At 39.5% G+C, this 23,591-nt stretch overlaps 1 protein-coding gene and 1 pseudogene across 2 annotated transcripts in view; one reads left to right on the top strand and one right to left on the bottom strand.

Moving 5' to 3' along the window:
* The window catches only part of GIPC2 (GIPC PDZ domain containing family member 2), a 453,978-nt gene that overhangs the window by 110,883 nt on the left and 319,504 nt on the right, over positions 1-23,591 (top strand). The gene's annotated exons all lie outside the window — the stretch shown is intronic.
* LOC131499668 (E3 ubiquitin-protein ligase RNFT1-like) lies at positions 8,092-15,941 on the bottom strand (annotated as a pseudogene).

The following is a 23,591-nucleotide window of genomic DNA, read 5'->3' as shown; positions in this document are numbered from 1 at the left end:
TTCTTTTTTTTTGTTTTAATTCCCTTCTGCTAAGTTACTTTTCTCCAAATATCTATTCTTTTTTAACTTGACAAAATTGAGAACCTATTATGCAAGGCCTGTATTATACCTCATGGTAGATGGAGGGAGGCATAAAGATGTGATTCCTGCCCTAGGGAACCTTAACAGTGAGACCTAGCCCTAACTCTAACACTAACCCTTAGCTCTGAACAGCAAGGTAGGACTCCCTTTTGGTTCTAGATATCATTCTCATAGCCCTAAAGTTCTTTTTTACCAGGCATTTTATTAGCTGCTGTTTGTCATTTTGTCACTTCCTGATTTAAATTGTCCTTTCTGCCTCAGAACTCATTTTCCTGAGACATTTTTCCCCCTTATCTTTATCTCTATAGTAAATGTGAAAAATCATAAAATTTGCTTAAGTAAGATTTTTATCAGAAAGCTTAATTCTGAAAGCATTAATTTCAAATTCATGTCTTATTAAGTTTAGGAGTTCCCTGAGGACATAGCAATTGAAAGTCCTACATTTAAAATCTAATTTAAAGTTTAAAAATAAGAGATACAAATGTAAATTATATCCTTAATTGCTATAAAGGGAATTGTGGGTTCTTAAGTATTTGAGACTAAAAAGTACTTGTATTAAATTCCAGACTAGTAAAGTATGTAAATTATAAAGGTGCTATAAGGATAAAGGGTTGAAAGAAAGTTCATTTGGAATGTAATTGTGATAGTTAATTTTATATGTCAATGTGACTGGGCCATAGGGTGCCCAGATATTTGGTCACACATTATTTTGGGTATATCTGCAAGGGTATTTTTTGATGAGATTAATATTTTAAGGGGTAAAGCTGGTTGCTTTCTATAATGTGGGTGGGCATCATCCAATTAGTTGAAGGTCTAAATAGAATAAGATTGACCTTCCCTGGAGTAAGAGGAAAAAAAGTCTTCAGCAGACTGTCTTCAGACTTCTTCTGTATCATCAGGTTTCCTGTACCTGCACCTGCTTTAGACTGGAACTGCATTGTCTTTCTTGGGTTTCAAGAAGATCACCGCAGATTTGGACTTGCCAGCGTCCATACTCATGAGATTCAATTCGTATATTCCAATTCCTACATCTTACTGGTTCTGTTTCTCTTGAGAACCCTAATGCAGTAATATACATAACATTTGCTAATCATATGCTTGTTTTAGTACTTTGCACAGTGTACAATACATAGTTGATTAATTTTTACAGGCTTCACAAAGTTTTGGACTCTGTGCTGTTTACTAACTATATGACTTTGGTTAATTCTATGCCTCAGTTTCTTCATCTTTAATATTAGGCTAATAACGTTAACTTCCAAATAGGGTTGTTGTGAGGATTAAATGGAACAGAGCAAGGAAAGGAAACAAGTTTTGATGAAAGCTCTAACCATTACACCCATTCAGGGCCTTTCTGTGACTAGCATTACCTATTTATTTGGCAATACATGGGACTGGGATGTGGTCCATGGATGCTCTCAAAGAAGACCGTGGCCTATGCGGCATTTCATAGTTCTCTGGTGAACCGAGTTCAGCCTTCCCTGTCTGGTGAAGCTAACAACTTCATATTCCTCTTGGCTTCAGTCAGAACAGGCCAGCACTCTGAAAATAGTGGTTTTGTTTGTTTGTTTTTGTTTTGTTTTTTTTTTTTGCATTATTTCATCAACCTATAGTACAAAATCTATAGTGCAAATCTTTTTTTTTTTTTTTTTTTTTTTTTTTGCATTCTATCAACCAAGGAAACACATAATGACAAAAAGCTTCTGAGGATTCAGGAACACTTTTGAGTGAATTTATGTAAGAAACTCCGATACTGCCCAAGACCCCCGTGCCAGATTAAATTAGGTTTAAGCTCCATTTCCAGGGCCTATAACAGGCATAGTGCTGCTGCCCCCCACCTTTTTTTTTTTTAATTAAAAAAATTTTTTTTCATTTATTTTTGAGAGATCAAGCACAAGTTGGGGAGGGGGGCAGAGAGAGAGGGAGACACAGAATCCGAAGCAGGCTCCAGGCTCCGAGCTGTCAGCACAGAGCCCAACGTGGGGCTCTAACTCACAGACCATGAGACCATGACCTGAGCCGAAGTTGGATGCTCAACCAACTGAGCCACCCAAGTGCCCCAATGCTGCCCCCCCCTTTTTTATTTTTTATTTTTTTGAGAGAGCACGTGTGAACAGGGGACAGGCAGGTGGGGGGTGGAGAATCCCAAGCAGGTTCCATGCTGTCAGCACAGAGTCCAATGCAGGATTGAACTCATGAACCATGAGATCATGACATGAACTGAAATCAAGAGTTAGACACTTAACTGAGCCACCCAGGTGCCCCTTCTCCTGTTTCCTTGAATTTCCCACTCTTTAATTCCTCATGTGTCCCATTACTTCCACTTTTTTGCTGTTTGCGGTGATCCAGAAGCTCAGCCCCTTGACCATTTCCCACAAAAACTTTAACCATACACAGAATTTTTTGAATGTGGTAATTGTCTTGAAGATCTGAGAGGTTCCTTTACTCACTACACAGCCTGTGCCATCTTGCAGGCTCTGTCCTCTTTTCTGCTCAGGGCCTTTCAAAGCCAGTGCTCCTTCTGGGATCCTTCCCAAACATCATGTGCACCCCTGGTGAGTAGAGTTTTCCCTCTCCTTCTGACAGCTCTTCTCAGAGCTGTGTGTTCCTACTAGATCAGTCTGCCCAGTTTCCCCAACCTGTCTGACATTCTGTTACTCAGGAAAAACATCTTTGTGTTTGTGTCAAATGGTAGTACAAATGTGTTAGGCATGTTGTTTATACAGTCCACAGACAGGGCTTGCTGTGTTTATGTAGTTACAGTGTCCTTATACTAATTATGGTGGCCAAGGGGCCCCAGTACTCAACAGACTGGGGACCACTGCCACAAAAATTCCTCTATTAATATTTTATGGAGCTATTATCCATGGATTTATATTTTCATTCTCATCTGCTCTTATCTCTTAAAAACCTTAAGTTCATTCCACTTAAAAAAACCTTGTACATATTTCTACTTATCCTAAGTTTGTCCTCGCTTAAATTTTAAGCATATATTTCTTTTATTATATTCCAGGCCTCAGTGAACACATTCAGTCTACTTCAATATTTTATAGACATCAGTTTTTTTCTACTTTTGGCTTTGACCATTCCGTCCTGAATAATGCTGATTTGTCTCCATGTTTTAGCTTCCAGCTCTTACAGCATCAGTGTAGTGTGGGAACATTATAGACCATATTTCCAGCTGCCCTCATGTCAATACCATTTGCTAATGGTATTGATATTAGAAAGGGGAGGCCACTTTCCATTTTCTCCTCTCTGGATTGCTTAAGAGCAAATGCTGACATATTTTAAAGTAGAGATTTTTCTATAAAAGATTGTTTTGCAGTAAGGCAAACTTAGACATTTTAATACATTCTAATCAGTATGTAAGCATTTTGACCATTTGGACAATCTTAATTTTTGCAATACAAATAGGCACTAGTTAGAACCAGGGTGTAGTACTATTTTTATTTCTTCAGCTTGTTATTACTGAATATTCTTTCAGGATTGTTCCCCTCCCATGGGAAAATACCATACACCCAGCGATTTAGCTCTGGACCAAAGAATGCAGTGACTATTTGTGCTGAGTTAGCATCTGCAGGGAGTGGGTTTTGGGTTTAAAATTCTAACATTCAGAAAATACTGAAAATCCACTATGTACATACAAGGTGCCATACCAGAAACATTCCTGATCCTCAGGGGGCTTATAGTTTAGAGTGGAGATGAGACAAGACTAGCAAGTCAGAAAGTAGCCATAATGCAAAGCAGAAGAGTGGTAATTTCCTGTGAGGGCTCTGATGGGACCCCTGAGAAGGGGGAGAATACATCCCATTGGGACCAGGGGAGAGTTCATGGGTAGAGTCTTGGCAGCACCTTAAACAGTGGCCAGCAATGAGTCAGGGAGAGAAAATGAGGTAGAAGGCAAGGCATGGATGTGGGAAGGTGGAGGATAGGTATGAGAGCAAATGATTTTGTGAAGAAAAGTACCAAAATTTCAGTCTGCAAAGGTAGGTTGAGTCTGATCAAGAAGGATCTTCGGTATGAGGCTAAGAAAGTTCTGTGACCCCTGATTCTTCCCCAAACCTTGTAGTTCGTTTGGGTCCTATTTTTATAGTAGCATGTACACTAATGTATCCTGGTTAATCTGTTTTTGTTCCTACTAATTGTATTACTCTGAGTAATTCAAAGTCCTGGTAAGTAATTTATCTTTGTATTGTCACATGGAAGGAGCTTAGTAAATGTGACCATGATTTAAGCCCGTCTTTTTAAATTTAATTAATTTATTTTTAATGTTTTTATTCTTGAGAGAGAGAGGGAGACAGAATCTGAAGCAGGCTCCAGACTCTGATCTGTCAGCATAGAGCCCAATGCAAGGCTTGACCCTAGCTGAAGTCAGACGCTTAACTGAGCCACCCAGGCGCCCCTGATTTAAGCCCATTTTCAGTTTTGTTTTGTTGCAGGAATAGCATTATCTGCAAAGACATCTCCCTTTCTCCCTCCCCCCGACACACACATGAAGAAACAGATTTTGAAAGTTGACTTTTTTCTCTGAAGGTTACTGATTCTCCATTTTCTTAAAAAAAATTTTTTTTAATGTTTCTTTATTTTTGAGAGAAAGAGTGTGAGCAGGGGAGGGGCAGGGGGAGAGAGACACAGAATCTGAAGCAGGCTCCAGGCTCTGAGCTTCCAGCCCGATGCGGGGCTGGAACTCACAAACCGCGAGATCATGACCTAAGCTGAAGTCAGATGCTTAACCGACTGAGCCACCCAGGCACCCCTGATTCTCAATTTTCTTACTGAATTTTGCAGGATCCATTTTGATGTGAGTTGCAGCTTTAACAGATTGCAAAAGCTGTTGTCAGCTTGGTGATTATATTGTATATTCTCAATTTTGGAGGGCAACAGTGTGTGAAAGATACGGATTCTCAATTGCCTGAGAAAAGGCAGATTACTGGCAGCACTGACTCTAGCAGTTTTAAATAGAAGATATATAATATAAACTTTTGATGGTCCCCATTTCTACATAATAAAGTCCAAATTTTTGCATGTGTTTAAGACCCATAGCAATATGCCCAAAGGAACCTCTTGTTCGTTGCTGTTCTCTTTCTTGTGTCTATGTTTTGGCCAAAGAGAACCATTTACCCTCCTCAGGCTGTGTCATTTCTTTCAATCCTCCTATCTTTGTGCTGTTCTTTCTGCTGTATATACATTAGTGATTGTAATAGATAACCTTCCAAACCTCAGGGGCTTAATATGATTAAAGTATATTTATTTTTGCTCAGGTAAGAATGGAATACAGTCACTCCTAGAGGGTGGCATTTCTCTACACGTTTTTAGGGACTCCTGTTTCTTCTGTCCTTTGGATCCCCCATGTTCACACCACAACTCCCAAAGTTGTTCTCATCTCCAGCCTAGCCAGCTGGAAGGAAAAAGGCATGAGGGTCATGAGTCAGAGGCCAAACAAGTCAGGCCTGGAAGCAACAGATGTTACTTCTCACATTATATTGGTCAGTACTGACCACAAAGCAGGCTAACAGTGTCCCAGGAGAAAAAGAAAATGGTTTTCAATGACTTGCTAACCAGTATCCTCCACAGTCTTTCTTTCTGGTCACAAATATCTATTCCATTCTTTTATAGAAAATATCCATATCTCATAGGAGGCACCCAAAGACCTATGAAGTCAGCGAAGTGGCACAAAGTTCAGATCTTCCAGTGATGGACATAGTGTCTGGATGGGGCCTCTTGTGTGATCTGTCAATAAAAAGGCTGTTCAGCCTTTCTCCCTCTGAATGTAGAGTGGTGAATCAGGAACAGGATAACTCAACAAAGCAAAAACAAATGAACCTCTCTTTTGGAAAAAGAGAAAAACAGAAGACACTCAACAATTTCTAGTTGCTAGTATATATGAAATCCTGAACAAGCATTATGAAAATATCCTGTCTTCATAAGGTGGGGTTAGGGGAAGTTCCTTGATTAGATCATGACGTTGGTCCCCTGGTCAAACTCCTTTGTCCATGGCCCTGGGTCCATCCTCTGGGAGGGACTTCTATGTCATGTTTTTTTATGGCCACACCTGAAGAGGATATTTGGGAGTGTATTCTTGAAGGCTATACAACTTTCACAGCCTGTTTCCTACTTGTGCAAGTGTGAGGTCCTGAGGATTGTTTTAATGCTCAAATAGTCTAAGGCTTTTTCAGGTTGGGATTATATTTATTTGGCAGTACAGTTCACTTAGAAATCTAGAAGGCTTTTGATCTTTTAGCATCTAGTCAGTTCCATGTGCCAGTAAATATATCCAATGTTTGCCTAGATGTCATTCTCAAGTCTTATTTCTTTGCTTTCTTGTTCCCATACCCTTCCTTCTCAATTTAATGGTGGCTACCTTGAGGCCATTAGGTTAAAGGCTAACCATTAATGTAATCTTTGTAATAACACTGAAAAATTTAAAATTATATTATTGCTAATAATGTTTAAAAGAGTAATATTAAAATATATCATCCTCAGTAAATTAATATTCACGTAGAAAATCTTATTAAAGATAAAATATAGCATATAGAACTTTCATTTAAAAATACAATCATCAAAACTAAAAGGCAACCGACAGAATGGGAGAAGATATTTGCAAACAACATATCAGATAAAGGGTTAGTATCCAAAATCTATAAACAACTTATCAAACTCAACACCCAAAAAACAATCCAGTGAAGAAATGGGCAAAAGCCATGAATAGACACTTCTCCAAAGAAGACATCCAGATGGCTAACAGACACATGAAAAAATGCTCAACATCACTCATCATCACGGAAATACAAATCAAAACCCCAATGAGATACCACCTTACACCTGTCAGAATGGCTAACATTAACAACTGAGGCAACAACAGATGTTGGTGAGGATGCAGAGAAAGAACTACCCTACGACCCACTTATGTTATGTGAAATTAGAGAAAGATGAATATATGACTTCATATGAGGACTTTAAGAGACAAAACAGATGAACAAAGGGAAGGGAAACAAAAGTAATATAAAAACAGGGAGGGGGACAAAACAGTCTTTTTTAAATTTTTTTTTCATAAGAGACTCTTAAATATGGAGAACAAACTGAGGGTTACTGGAGGGGTTGTGGGAGGGAGGATGAGCTAAATGGGTAAGGGGCACTAAGGAATCTACTCCTGAAATCGTTGCACCATATTCTAACTAATTTAGATGTAAATGAAAAAAAGTTAAAATGAAATTCTCATTAAAAAAATCACCATAAAAAATAAAATACTGTAAATTTTGGGGCACCTGGGTGTCTCGGTTAAGCATCTGACTCTTGATTTCGGCTCAGGTCATGATCTCATGGCTTGTAGGTTCAAGCCCCATGTCAGGCTCTGCACTGGCAGTGTGGAGCCTGCTTGGGATTCTTTCTCTTCCCCTCTCTCTGCCTCTCCCTTGCTCTCTCACACACCCTCTCAAATTAAAAATATATAAATTTTATGAAAACTTTTAAGAATTTTTGAGATTTTGGATAAAGATATATTTTATCATAAAAATATTCCTTATTTTGAAACATTGTTTGAAAAGAATACCTGAATTCCTCTGAAGCCATTAATTCTTAATTTAGTTATGCAGTTGCTGTTTTTGATAACATTAGTAAGAAAATACATTTATAGTTTTATACTGCAATCACATGTCAAGTAATTAGAATAAATGTCAATATAGACGTTAGATTAAACATTACTTACATATTTTTTTGAAGTTTATTTGAGAGAGTGCATACTAAAATCTATCCTGATGACTTTAGCAATGGTCAGTACAACCAAATGAAATTAATATGTTGTAGTCTTAATAGTTTATAGGACTTAACTATATTTGTTTCTGTCTCTCTTTTTTAAATGTTTATTTTTGAGAGAGGGGGGACAGAGGATCTGAAGTGGGATCTGCACTGACAGCGACTCTAATGTGGGGCTCAAACCCATGAACTATGAGATCAAGACCTGAACCGAAGTCAGATGCTCAACTGACTGACCCACCCAGGCACCCCTGGACTTAATTATATTTGAAGGTGTGATGAAGTATCCCCATCTTGCCATTTGCTTACATGGTCTGAAATCACAGTTCTGACCAGTGGACATTCTCTTGGTGGAACCATGAGGTAATGTTCTCTTGAGAAAATATATGTTGACAGATGGAAAAATAATTCAAGAAATTCTGCTTGACATATTGATCAAATATCATCTGAACAAGTCACTCTATAGCTTGGTCATGTAAAAAGTATTTACAAAACCTGTCTGAAAGTCCTCAGATTTCCAAAAAGAATCCAAAATTTTAAAAGGAAGTAGAATAAGCTGGTAATATCCCAAGAATCTAGTTATATTACCAAACTCCCTGTAGCTAATGAGGTAATGAAACCAAACTGCTATGGAACAAAATTCATTTATACTGACACAATTCTTCTAAGAATGTATACCAGTAATCCTCGGATTTACAAGGCATCATGAAAGAGGGTACCCAATAAAGTAAGGCATTTTGAGCCAATGAAGAAGACTTTCAGAATGAAGACTATAATTCCAATAATCCAAAGTACTTCCAGAAGCTTGGATGACCCAAAGTAGTATTTACAAAGATTAAGTTGTAATAAAGTGACTGAAATATGAAAGAGAACAAAAGATTCTGCCAAGAATACCAAGTATACTGAATTTTGGGGCACTTTTTCTTAGAAAAGCCCAATCTACAGTACTTTTGTTGACATACATAAAAGTTGTTAGAAGCCCAGTTCGAAGAGAAATTACATATATTTCTGAAGCTTGGATTTTCAGCACATTCTTTAGACCTGGAGTTTATCTGGATGTGAGCATCTCCAGAATGAAGGCAGGGCCCTTCTGTCCATCTTGTTGCAGGAGCACTTTAGGAGGTTGATGCTGCTGCAAGGTCCACAGTTCATGGAGGGTGGCATGGTCCTTGAGTATTTTTTCTCTCCTCCACATTCCTTTGCATAGGGATTGTGTTTCCACTAGTGATGATGAGTGGGTGGAAGTCTCACAGGGTGTCAGGGACAATGGGAGACCGTCCTATCTCTATAGTCAGGGTTCCTCATCCTCAAACCCAACCACAACTAACTTTGTTAGCCCCAGTGGCAGCAACAAAGCTAGATTTTAATGGGATTTTGTGTTCATATATATTTTCAAAATTGTCTTTTAAAATTTGGGGCCCAATAGCTTTCATACAGCCTTCCTCATTAGGCTCCCAAATTGGCTTGCAAATTGGCCAATTATTTCATAAGCTCTTTTTTTTTTTTAAGTTTATTTATTTTGAGGTGGGGAGGGGCAGTGAGAGGGAGAAAGAGAATCCCAAACAGGGTCCATGCCGCCAGCGCAGAGCCTGATGTGGGGCTCAAACTCACAAACTGCGAGATCATGACCTGAGCCGAAATCAAGAATGGGACACTTAACCGACTGAGCCACCCAGGTGCCTCACTTGAGCTCACTTCTTAAAATACTTTGCCTGAGATACAAAATAAAAGCCCACAATTATTCTCTTGCCAACCACTTCCCCCAGAGTTACAGTGTCAATGGGCATATGTTCTGCCTTCCAAGTTATCCCAGGCAAGTTTACCACATGTTTTGCCCCTGTGTAATTTGGATGTCCATCTTTACAGCTCTGTCATAGATCCATTTATGAGTCTTGACATCAAATGGTGTAAGTCCTTCGAATTTTTTCTTTTCCAAAGTTGTTTTGACTCTTCTGTGTTCTTTGCAGCTCTATATGCCTTTCAGAATAATCATTTCAGTTGCTACAAAAAAAGCCTGCTGGGATCAGGGAAGTAAGGGTCCAGGAAGGAGAGTTGGTGAAGCAGGGCGGTCACTAAGCAGTCTTCCTGAAACATTGGCATGGTGGACAAGTCAGAGCTTGAGGGGAATCTGCTGATAGGGTCCACAAAGGAGAACTCCACTCCCATGGAGGTCTGTGGAAGGCTGTGATCTGGTCCTCGTGGTTGCTTCTGTGAGTTTGCAGTTGGGTATCTGGTCATGGGTTGCTGTTGGTCAGCAGGACAGGCAGATGGGAAGAACAGCTGGATCTGGAGGCAGAGGAAGGTGTAGAGTGGGGAAGAACAAGCACAGACTGGCACTTGCTTCTCTGCATCTTACTCTACTCACCTCTAACCATGATGACCTTCGGAGCATAAGGGCTGACTCCTTCATTTTCCAAATCATGTGCAAGTTTCTAATCCAGAACCAAGTAGGGAAGAAGATGAAAAAATGTAGTTCCAACTTAGACTGAGACAAAATAAAACTTCTTTGCTCTTTCTGTGTCACCATCTTCATCCACCCAGCCACCAGCTCCTGTTGATTCTACATTGTTATTTCTGCATTATAAACCATTCCCTTCTTCTATAGTTCAATCCCTCATACATCTTAAGTCTGGATTACTGTAATAACCTCCTAACTTGCAGTTACATTAAATGTGGTCATGTAGGTCGTGCATTGCACAACTTTGAGTGCCATTCATAGACCACATTTGATGGTCCTCCCTCTAGTTGTGCAGAGTACATCAGGCAGAACCGTACATAGTTCCATCTCAGGTCTAGCCTCACTTCGTCCCTTTAGCAGTATGGGTCATCCTTTTAAAAGGCAAAATGGACTCTAGCATTCTCCTGCTTAAAATTGTTGTCCTCACATGACCTTCAAGGTGAAATTCAAATTCCTTAGCATAGCATGCAATCCATTCATGATTAGCAGATGAGCCTAGGCTCTGGAATCAGAATTTCTAAGTTGGAATTTTTTTTTAGCCACTTCTACAATATATGACCTTGGGCAAGTTACTTAATTTAAAATTTTAATTTTAATTTTTCTGTTTCTTTAACTGTGAAATGGGGGGAAGGAAGATAAGAATAGCCTTTCATCATCAACTTTTGTCAGCATTCATTGAGATGTAAAGATGTAATGTTCCTTCTGTAGTGCTCTCACCATTGACTGTGCCCACCCCAACTCTATGCTTCATCTGAACTGAACTGTACTACTGGTTCTCCTCGTTGTGACCCATCTGCCTCTGTGCCTTTACACTTGCCTGAATCACCCTAGCTAGAACCTGCTCATTGTCCAGGACTCAGTGACTCATCACTTCCTCCTAGAAGCCTTCTCTGATTCCCTCAGCCTCAGTGTGACTGTTTCCTTGGGCTCAGTGTCAGTACTTGATTATACCACAGTGGATTCTCTTTTCCTGTCTCCCCCACTATAAACTGTACACTGTCTACCCTGCTAGACCATAAACTCTAGACCATGTTTTCCTTGAGGGTAAGAACTGTTTTACTTATCTTTGTACCTTAGCTCCTAATGTAGCAGAGACTAAGTTTTTAAGAATGTTAGCAGCTTCTCAAAATGTTTATTGAATTAATGAATGGCAAATGATGAGGGCTCTAACAGGTATTGTTATACTTTATGGAGAAGCATAAAGATGATGAAGGGAATATTTTGGGACAATTCATACTAGCACGAATTTTAGAATTCTGAAATTTATTGATTTGGTAGATTTAAAAGTATGTTACTGTTAAGAAGGGAATTAAAAAGAATGAAGATTTCTTTCTTTCTTTCTTTTTTTTTTCTGAGAGAGAATGAGAGAGCACACATGCGAGTAGGGCAGGGGCAGAAGGAGAGGGAGAGAGAATCTTAGGCTGCACACCCAGCTCAGAGCCAGACAGAGGACTCCATCTCATGACCATGAGATCATGACCTGAGAAGAGATCAATTAACTGACTGATCTACCCAGGTGCTCCCAAAATGGAACATTTTTTAACAGAAAGAATGACTAAGCACATTTTTTTGTTAAGGAATTGTTTACTACCATTTGCTCAATATCCATTACTTTAAGACCTCTTACAAAGATATTATTGAAACCCACAACTATATGGTCAATTAATCTTTTAAAAAAATTTTTTTTAATGTTTATTTTTGAGAGACAAAGTGTGAGTGGGGGAGGGGCACAGAGAGACCACTTTCTTATACCATACACAAAAATAAATTCAAAGTGGATGAAAGACCTAAATGTGAGACCTAAAACCATTAAAAAAATCCTAGAGAAGGACACAGGCAGTAACCTCTCTGACACTGACCATAGCAATTTCTTTCTAGATATGTCTCTCTTTTTTTTTAATGTTTATTTATTTTTGAGAGAGAGAGAGAGGGAAAGAACACAAGTGGGGGAGGGGCAGAGAGAGACACAATCTAAAGCAGGCTCCAGGGTCTGAGCTGTCAGTGCAGAGCCTGAGGCGGGGATAGAACTCATAAACTGTGAGATCATGACCTGAGCTGAAGTCAGACGCTTAACCAACTGAGCCACCCAGGCGCCCCTCTAGATATGTCTCTTGAGGCAAGGGGAAAAAAAGCAAAAATAAACTATTGGGACTTCATCAAAATGAAAAGCTTTTGCACAGTGAAGGAAACAATCAACAAAACTGAAAGGCAACCTATAGAATGGGAGAAGATATTTGCAAATGACCTATCTGATAAAGTGTTAGTATCCAAAAAATATAAAGAACTTTTAAAACTCAACACCCCAAAACAAATAATCCAATTAAAATATAGGCAGGGGGCGCCTGGGTGGCTCAGTCGGTTAAGTGTCCGACTTCGGCTCAGGTCACGATCTCGCGGTCCGTTACTTCGAGCCCTGCATCGGGCTCTGGGCTGATGGCTCAGAGCCTGGAACCTGCTTCCCATTCTGTGTCTCCCTCTCTCTCTGCCCCGCCCCGTTCATGCTCTCTCTCTGTCTCAAAAATAAATAAACGTTAAAAAAAAGAAAAATTAAAAAAAAATATAGGCAGAAGACACGAATAGACACTTTTCCAAAGAAGACCTCCAGCTGGCCAACAGACACATGAAGAGATGCTCAACATCACTGATCATCTGGGAAATATAAATGAAAACTACAATGAGATATTCCCTCAAATCTGTCAGAATGGCTAAAAATCAACAACACAAACAAAAGGTGTTGGTGAGAATGTGGAACCTTCTTGTACTGTTGGTGGGAATGCAAACTGGTGTAGCCATTGTGGAAAACCATATGATGTTTCCTAAAAAGTTAAAAATAGATCTACCCTATGATCCAACAATCACACTTCTGGGTATTTACTCAATACAAAATCACTAATTCAAAGGGATGCACCCTGATGTTTATAGCAGCATTATCTGCAACAGCCAAATTGTGGAAACAGCCCAACTGTCCATTGATTGATGAATGGATAAAGAAGATGTGGTACATTTATAAAGTAGAATATTACCCAGCCATCAAAAAGAATGAAATCTTGCCATTTGCAACAACATGGATGGAACTAGATAGCATTATACTAAGCTCAAGAAGTCAGAGAAAGGCAAATACTATATGATTTCACTTATGTGGAATATAAGAAACAAAACAAATGAGCAAAGGGGAAAAAAGGGAGAGGCAAACCAAGAAACAGACTCAACTATAGAGAACAAACTGATGGTGACCAAAGGGGAGGTGGATGGGGGGGATGGGTGAAATAGGTGATGGGGATTAGGAGTACACTTGTGATGAGCACTGAGTGTTGTATGGAAGTGTCGAATTACTGTATTGTACACCTGAAACTAATATTCCCCTTTATGTTAACTAACTGGAATTTAAATAACTTAAAAATATCGAATAATGCATTAAAAGTTTTAAAGGTCTTTAAAGAATGTTTTGTTTACCAGTGCTTAACTGTATTACCTAAAAACATAAAGTAGCTATCCTTGGCAGATTATGGATCAAAATACTGAGAACTGTTTATTTTAAAATGTCTGTATGAGTTCAGTCATTTAACCGTGCACCTTGCCTCAGTCAGCAGTTTATACCTGATATTTCTGATGGCAATCTTTTAATAAAGAGAACAAGTAATTACCCTGAGTTTTTCTTCAAAATTTTAAAGTTTTGTGTACTGAATATGCTCAAAATAAAGCACATCTGTTAAGGATTTTTTTTTTTTTGATAAAAAAGTGAAGGGCAAGGGGGCATTAACTGGACAAGACTCTGGGTCTCTCCCAGACATGTCATTAGATCTGGTAATAAAGTGATTATTGTGTTTGAATGCAGGTCTGTCATTTCCTGCCCTCACCCCCTCGAGATGATGTCAGCAGTTGTTTAAAGAAATTTAACTGTCCCTCTTGTACTTGGAATTAAAATGAAACATGAACTGTTTTCTCCTTAAAAAAAAAAGAAAAAAATTTCAGATTTCTGGATTAATAATTATGAAATGTCTTAAAGTTTGAAATAAAAATGTCATTGCATAGACTAAATATCAGAGGATATTAAATCCAAGCACTTCTGTGGGCTATAGATGTTGACCTTTTCCAAAAGCCTGTCCCTTCTTCAAATAAGTTCTTGCTTTGATATGAGGAAAAGTTTTAATAAATGTGGAAATGATCATTCTCAACCTCAGTATCATGCTGTGATGGGCTTATGATTCTAACTGCTATGTGATGCATCACAATTGTAAGATTAAGAAGAGTGACTTGCTTAGATGTTTTAGCATCTTACAAACGAATAAGAATATGAAAATCTCACCAAAGAAATGAGCAGAGGGCATACCAAAGGAGTCCAAAAAGAAAAAAATAAAAATGTCCAATGGAAAGATTTTAGCCTTCCTAGTAACAAAATGCAAACGAGCACAATAATGAGATACCATCTTAACCTATCACAACAGCAAGGGGAGTGAAGAAGTGTGCACTTTCATCCATTGCTGTTGGGAGTGTAAGTCTATAGTCTTCTCTGCAGTTTGATAGTATGTGTGAAAGATTTTAAAGATGCTTTTAGCTTTGACTTGGGAATCCCACTTCTAGGAATTTGTTCTAAGAAAATAATAGGACAAATGCCGAAGGGTAAAAATTTAAGCATAGTTATCACAGCCTTGTTTTTGAAATGGCACTGAGTAGGTAACCTGCTTTTGCCTGGTTTCTGTGTTGGGGCACAGCCACTTCTGGAATACTTCCAGCCCCTCTTCCACCGCAGACCCCTCCCCAGGGGAAAAGGAGCAGCTTGTTTGGTTGTGGTCAGGGCTCTGCTCCCACTGTTCTCGCACTTTACATCATTCTACCTGCAGAGCATGTGCCCTCACTGGCTTCCTGCCAAGTGCAGCTTTTATGCGGAAGGCCTGCGGTGGGGAAGCCTGCGGTTTTCCAGCTCTACCTGTGTCTGTCTAGGAAACTGTTTAACTCCAGATACCCTGTTAGGAGTCTCATTGGGCTGCACACCTGATCTGTGTCCTCCATCCAACTTTTATAAAAAATAAGGCTGATAGTTTGATTTCTATCTGTCTGACTCCTCTCTACTGGCCAGTTGGTATTGAACCAGGGCTTCCTGACACCCTCAAGAAATAATAAAATAGAATTTGGATACCCCGAAACATGGGATTGATTAAAAGGATATGGCTGTAAAATTGGATATGATGCAATTCAAAATGATTCTGTTAAGGTATATATTGATAAATGAAAAGAAGATCCTAATATATCCTTTTTGCATATGAGCACACTTACTGTATATGTATGTAGTTGGCTCTTTTCCTCTCTCTCTTTCTGCATCTATATTTTCTAAAGCTTCTTTAACTACATAAAGATAGGTTGTTTTTCTTGCCTCTGTATAGGTTGTAGTTACGGCTGTGTTTACTATGTCTGTGGTGGCTGGAGTGTCCTTTCCCTTATTTTTTTGTTTCACAGGCAGTTTCCCTGATGGGATGAGCAGGGTCTTGGGCACAGGCAGGAAATGTGGAATTAGGTGGGCTTTTCCCAGCTGGACACCCTCATTACATAACTTCTCCTGGCCCCTGGTGATGTGGCTACTGACTTCATCCTCTCTACAGAGCCTTACCTGGTCGGAAAGGAGCTCACCCTTGGGCCCATATGAGGTAATTGTCATCTTGTTCCTCTACTGCCCTATTCAGTCTCCTGCTCAGGAAGTTGGAGCTGCTGTCTGAGGACCAGTGCCTCAGTCATTCTCATGCTATTGAGGGCTGGGAGAATTTTCCCACTCAATAGAATTAAACTGTAGATGGTAGTTAGTCCAGGGTGAGCTGATACAGTTACCTCTAATTCATGGAGATGCCGAAAGCATCATTATTTGCAATGGCTCCTGGGAAATGGAATTTTCCAAATAAGTGAAGTTTCTAGATAGCAATACTACTTTAAGAGCCTATACTACTTTTCTTAATCTTTTTTTAAGTTTTTCCTAAGAGAAAGGGAGAGAGAGAGAGAGAGCATGTAGGGGAGAGGCAGAGAGAGAGAGAGAGAGAGAGAGAGAGAGAGAGAGAGAGAATCCCAAGCACACTCCACACTGTCAGCACAGAGCTGATGCAGGGCTCAAACCCACAAAGCATGAGATCATAACCTGAGCCGAAACCAAGAGTCAGATGCTTAACTGACTGAGCTACCCAGGCACCCCTCTTAATCATTTTTAATGGAAATCTTACTGAAGAGGTTTCAATTTATTTTCATAAACATTCAATATTTTCTTGATGACTCAGTCTCATCCTTTAAAAAAAACGTATTTTATTGTGCCTTAGAATGGTGATATTCTCTGACTACACTACACCAATGCAGTTCTGAAGAGCAGTACCTTCCTTCACAGTCACAGGTTTTTTAGATGGTCGGCCTATGGCCCCTGACAAAAAGTGTTCCATGCAATCATCTGCGTGCTCTGGTTGGAACCTTGCTTTGTTGAATTAGCAAAAGATTGGGAAAGGCCTGATTAGCATTAAGATTTAGCATCTTGTAACAGATGCATTTGTGCTGCTGTGAGGCCATTTTCATTTGGTTCTGGGTTTGCTGTTGGGTTTCAGCCACTGTGGTTAAAGTGGTCAGCAATCAGAACTAGGGCTGAAGGGGCCATTCTTGTATTTTGTAACAAGATTTCCCTTCACTCTTTTGACAACTGAATTAAAATTCACATTTTCCTTTACAAATAAGCTTCCTCATAGGTTAATGATCGCTTACATTATAATTGTAGGAACTGTGGTTCAAACAAATGAAGTCAATTAAAAAAATTTTTTTCAATGTTTATTTATTTTTTAGAGACACAGAGAGACAGAGTGAGAGTAGGGAAGGGCAGAGAGAGAGGGAGACACAGAATTCAAGCCAGGATCCAGGCTCTGAGCTGTCAGCACAGAGCCTGACACGGGGCTGGAACCTACACAGGGTGAGATCATGACCTGAGCCGAAGTTGGACGCCCAACCGACTGAGCCACCCAGGCGCCCCTGAAGTCAATTTTCTAACTTCAATTATAATAAAATTGAAATGTTTATGAACTTCAGGATCTGTTCCTGAGGCTTTAAGGCTGGAAATCACAAGCTATTTCCAAGAGAATTCTGAGGAGACCATTGAATGATCATTGTTCATCCATTTTAACTCTATTCAACTTCATTAAGCAATTGATTCTTTTATTGATTTTCCATCACCTAAAGTATAAAGTGCAATTTCTTTAACATTCTATCAGTTAGGCTGCCTAAAAACCACCCAAAACATAGTGGTTTAAAAGGAAAGTTTTAAAATGTTTTATGATTCTATGGCTCAGTGGGCAGCTCTCTCGGTCTGAGTCAGTTTGGCTAGAGCTAGATGGTTTGGGTTTTCCTCATGTGTCTGGGATGACTGAGATGACTGGGGCCTCTCTCCATGAGGTCTTTTCTCTCTCAGGGGCTAGCCCAGGTGTGTCATACAGTGGCAGAATGGCTTCCGGCAGCAAGAGAGGGCAAACTCCAAAGCACAGTAATTTTCAAGCCTCTGCCTATGTTATATTTATTAATGTCCCATTGGCCAAACTAAATCCCATTGGCTCTAGTGCATGCATACAAAGAGGTGTGATTTATGGGGGTCATTACTGTAATAATCTATCACAGCATGTTCCAAACTGTCATTCTAACCCTGCAGTTCCCACGATGTGGCTGAGGTGCCCCGGAACACCACAGTGAATTCACAGGGGGTGTTGTGGGACGTTTAAAAATATCAAACAAAACATAATTATACTCTATGACTATAGGACATCATGCAAACTATGAACTTTATGTCTGCCACAGTGTCAATGTCATACATTTCTTTTGGTGCTGTTGTATCTTTGCAAAGCTGGGTTTTTGGTGGTTGCTGTGATAAAAAGCAACTACTACATGAAAATCACTGTGGAACAGGGAGTGAGAGTGGTGCCAATTTGATTCCAAGATTGTAGAAGTGATACAGTGCCCAGCAGGTGCATATATTTCATTATTAAGTTAATGTTATTTAAGGATGAAACATTAAAAAAATATATATGTGTATTTCAAATGTAATTAGGTTGTGAGGACACACATACTTACAAATTGTTTGGACCTAACTGTGTAGAAAATGAAATTAAGGATTTCTTTTGGTTTAGGGGCATTGTGAAAAAAATTAACAAGATGCTAAGGATACTGTGAGCCAAGAGTGGTTGGGAACTACTGCACTAACCTCATTTTCTACTGCTGATAAAAGAAGGAAGTCAAGAAGGAAAGCTCATTTGGGGAAAAGTTGAATGGATTCAGTTGTGGAGATGCTGAGTCTGAGGTCCTAGTGGGCCATTCAGGAAAGGCATAGAGCTGGGACCCAGGCAGGAAGTTTAGAGCAGCGCCGATTTCATCCCTGAATAGTCATGTGCAGGCTCTCTTTCTAAGTGCTTTGGATATTGTATAAACTCAATAATTAACTGCAAAATAATAAGATAGAGTTGTTGAAAGGGAAGGAACCTAAAAACCCAAACTTGAAACCAATCTGCAAAACAAATGTTCTTGGCTTAATATTTTTGCAAATGTTAAATGGGTATATTTTCATTTCCTTCTTACATCATGTTTTATTGCAAAAGGTTCTATGGGAGAGCCATGAGGTTTACTTGGCTAGAGAAAGAGAAAGTGAACTATTGACTTCTGAGCCATGTGTGCATATAGGGGGTTTGCTTAATTATCTTATTTCCCATTTAGCACATCACTAGCTGAGCCCAGAAAATTCAGATCATAGAGGGCTATCCATTGTATAGAGAAGACACACTTATATACACTTAAGGCTTCACGAGGTTAGCATCAAGAAGTAGGAGGATATATGGGGCGCCTGGGTGGCTCAGTTGGTTGAGCGTCCGACTTCAGCTTAGGTCATGATCTTGCAGTCTGTGAGTTTGAGCCCCGCGTCGGGCTCTGTGCTGACAGCTCGGAGCCTGGAGCCTGCTTCGGATTCTGTGTCTCCCTCTCTCTCTGCCCTTTGCCCACTCATGCTCTGTCTCTGTCTCAGAAATAAATAAGCATTAAAAAAAAAAAAACAAGTAGGAGGATATGATGTTAGGAAAGTAAAAACCTCCCCCCACCTCCACATACCTTTCTTGGCCAAGGAGATTGTGGAAAGAAATAGAAGTAGAAGATAGTGATATGTGTCTTGTAATTTTCCCCCATGGCTTGGAAAGAAGTTGTATTACAAAAATAAGAGTAATAGTAAGAACAAAGAGGGGAGATATTGCCCATTTCCAAGTTGGGGGCCCTGGAAATCTCATTTTTGTTCTGTTCACCTGTACCAACTTGGGAGTATGACCACAACAACTTGGCTATGCACCACAAACAGAAGGAGATCCTATGGCTTTGTTTTCCTATGCTTCCTCCAAGTCCCATGTTTTGTAGATGATGTGACAAGAGCCAGAAGGCCTTCTGAGGCACCATCTGCCCACCCTGCCCTGACAAGGCAGGTGGAATGCCAGGCCAGTAGACTTGGTGAGGACCAGAGTAGTCACTCCACAGTCTATAGCCAACATAGTAGGGGTAAGGCTGAGACATACAGAGGTGTTACTTGGTCCTGACCAAGCAAGGTGCACCCAGTGAATAATGGCTGATGTCTTGAGACCAGTAGTAACTTCCCAATGCACGCCAATGACGTCCATGAAGATAGGAGGCTCTTTCTCTCAAAGTCATGAGGACCCATCAATGCCCTTCTCCTCAGATATCCAGATATCATCTTAGGGAGAGAAGCAGGGGAGGGAGGCGGGTGCCTGAGGGCCAGCATTGACTACATACTTTTCTAGGCCCAGTGCAAAATGAAAATACAAGTCCCTTGTTCAAAAATTAAGAATCTTAAGACTGTGACAGAGCATTAACCCAGCTGTGGGGGCTTTCTAAGTGCAGGACTATGTGCAACTGCACAGGTCTCAGACCTATGAAGCTGGTCCTGCTGAGAGCCTGAACATACTTTTCCCCTAGAGATTCTCAACACTGCCTAAAGGGATCATTTAAATTATCAGATTGGATTACATTTAAATTGCATTGGACATATAGTTAATTCTTTCCCCATTAACCAGTGAGTGAATGGGAACCTGAGAGAAATGCCAGATTAGTTTATGGACAATCAAGACATTACTGATTTGGGTTGAGTTGTATTTGTGGTCCTTTTGTAAAGACATAGTTTTCTCTTCTATAGGAGAAGAGCTGCTGATTAGAGAGGTTAGGGGATTGTTCAAGGTCACCAAGGTAGTTAGTAGTGAAATTGAGGTTTCACCCAGGTATGATTCCAAAACTCAGACATTTTTTTACTTTTCTGATGCAGATAATGGTAAAGTCAAAGGTAAATCTGAGATATTGAGCTTTAAAGTGAAATTTCTTTTAAAATGTGCTTATTTTTATAAGTGCACGAAGAGTATGCATTGTCACCAATAGGAATGATACTGTCTCCTAGAGAATACTTTGGAAAGTTGGGGGTATTTTGGTTGAGGGGATAGTGGGGATTTTATGGACAAAGGTTAGGGATATTAGAAAGTTGCAATTTGCAGGGCAGTCCTACACAAGGAAGAATTGTTTGATGTTCTAGTTGCTTCATCAGTTGCTTGGGTAGGTAAAAACTTGTTATAATTATTAGTCTAGAGCCTAATAACATTTTACATAAACTCATAATATATTTTGCATGGTTTAAAAATAGGCTGCATTTTCCAAAACTAAAATAATTGTAAATTGAAGGAAGAGTATACTTGATTTATTTCAAACTTTACCAAGTTGTTCCCCATTTTGGAAAACCACATTGCCTAGTGGCCATGCTACTTTCAGCGTTTGGATCATCAATACAATAGACCTTAATCAATTTGGTAGTAGATATCAAATTTCCATAGATTCCACATGTAGATGCATTGACTACATTAGTCTTCTGGTGTAGCTGTGTTTGAGCATATTGGCATATACATTATTTTATTATAAATTCTATATTTTTCCTCCTTTGTGTTATAGTCAAAGCATTTTTTTTTTCTGTTCAAAAGTTATAAGTGTAGGTAGGTTACAATTTTGTATGGATTTCATTTTAGGACTATATATGGGCGTTGAAAAATATTTTCTATAGAAAGGAGTGAGTCTAGCAGTTTGAGAACCACTGAGGTCAGAGACACTAGTATTTGGAATCAGTAAAAAGCAGAGTTCTTTTTGCAAGAAAACCTTAGAGTAACTGACTTTCCCTGAAGGGCTTACTGGCTGTGAGGGAAATAGTACTGGGCCTGATGTGAAAGAGGCATTAAATCTTTCAAGAGACTATATTCTGTGTGTTAGGCACAGAATCAAGATACCTTACCTAATTTACCCAAGGAGTAGGGCTTTACAGGTAACCTCCTTTTTTTTTTTAAGTTAATTTTTGTCTTCTTGGCTGGACAAAGTTGTACTTTTCATTTGAGGGGGTGACCTTGGAAGGAAAAAAGAGAAAATTTTTTTTGAGGAAAAATTATTGAGGAAATTATTGAGGAATTTTTGAGGAAAATTATTTTTCCTCTTAGGAAAAATATCTCTTTGAAGGTAAAATAACTGTGTGAGACATTCACATTGCAACTCAAAAGTCTCTGTGTTACTAATTGTTATGAGAAGGCTGGCATTAGGGGGGCTTTGGGTAAAATGTCCCAATCTGATGAGTTTCTTGCACTACCACGTTCCTTACGTAACTCCAGGATTCTGCCCTTTTTGTGGGAGGGATGTCCTACTGCCTATTATTAACAATGTTATTGTTGCCAGTTAATCATATAAAATTGTTGAGGAAAAGGTCAAAAGCTATACTTTGAGTCCAAGAGAGTAAGTTCTTTGTTCTAGACACTCAGGGTCACGCCATGTAGTGACGTCTATTATGGTCCTTAGGGAAAAATCTTCCTCTCCCTCCTTTGTATCCTCTTTCTTCTGGAATCTTCCCCCTCTCCCACTGCTTTCCTGCATGGAACAGTGCTTTCCCCAGGGACTTGGCTTGGTCTGGTCAGTCTCTGTCTGGTCTGGGTGAATGGTCATTTAGGATGGAGAGAAATTGGGACAGGAAAGTGCCTCTGGATATTCCTGGCAGGTATCTACCCATTAGTAGATAATAAACTTAATAAACTTAAACAGTTTATTGTAATGATTCAGAGCCCAGTCTCTGGAATCAGTCAGCCAGGAGGATTTCCATTCTGGCTCTGCAGTTAATAGTTGTGTGACTTAAATTCTCTGTCTCAGTTTCCTCAGCTACAAAACAAAAACTATAGTAATACCTAATCTGCAGGGTTGTTGTGATGATTAAATGTGTTACTTCGTGTAAATGGGAAGCAGGGAGGAAGAAAACCTGTTCTACCACATTTACACATTTAAACAGAAAATGTTTTGTTTGCTGCTATTTCCTACTTGGCGTTTTATTGCAGACTGGTCGAACCCTAAATGACTTCTTTGATTTTTTGGATGGTGGGGCTAGGGGAACAACTGGATAAATGCAAAGTGGAAAGAGTCATCAGCTTGGGCTTTAGATTCAAGAGTGTCACTCTTTTGCTCAAAACCCACTGAAGTGTCCCCATTTCATTGAAAGTAAAACCCAAAGACTCCATAATGCCTACGAGGTCTTGCATCATCTGGACCCTTGTGACATCTCTGACCTTATCATCAACTGCTTTCCCTGCACTCCAGCCAGCCAGACTGGCCTCTTGCTATACCTCTGACATGCCAGGTATACTCCTGCTGAGGATCTTTGCTCTAGCTGTGCCCTGTGTCTAAATGTTTTTCTCTTTGACATCAGCATGGCTCACTCCTGCACCTCTTTCAAGTCTTTACTCAAATCTCACTTACTCAATGAGGTCTATCCTGATCATCATATTTAATATCGAAACTTGCCTCTTGCTACTACCCTGGCACTTCCATTCCCTTTACCAAGCTCTATATTTTCCTCATAATGCCATTGATCTTCTAATTAACCATATAATTTACTTAGTTAATATATTTATTGTTTCTGATTTGTCTTTACTAAAATAAAACTTAAAAAAGGGTATTGCCTTCTCACTTGCATCTTTAGAGTCTTTAGTTCTTGGCACATAAGAAGTATGTGGTCAGTAAACATTTATGAAATGAATGTATGATTCACCCATTGAGGCTGAGGACACCCATTGAGGCTGATCTAATCACACCAGGGTTCTCCCAGCAAGAAAGAAGGGAGAATAGCTGTTGAATGGGCAGTTAACATGGATTCTAAAATGCCCAGCTGCACACTGGGGAAAATTGGATTATGGGCTAACTGAGGAGTATTTGAGTCTTTTCCCAAATCTGGTATGCAGATTAAACA

This window comes from Neofelis nebulosa, chromosome 2 (genome assembly GCF_028018385.1).
Source record: "Neofelis nebulosa isolate mNeoNeb1 chromosome 2, mNeoNeb1.pri, whole genome shotgun sequence".
Lineage (NCBI taxonomy): Eukaryota > Metazoa > Chordata > Mammalia > Carnivora > Felidae > Neofelis > Neofelis nebulosa.
Note: the sequence above shows the minus strand (reverse complement) of the source record. Positions and strands in the feature narration are given on the sequence as shown.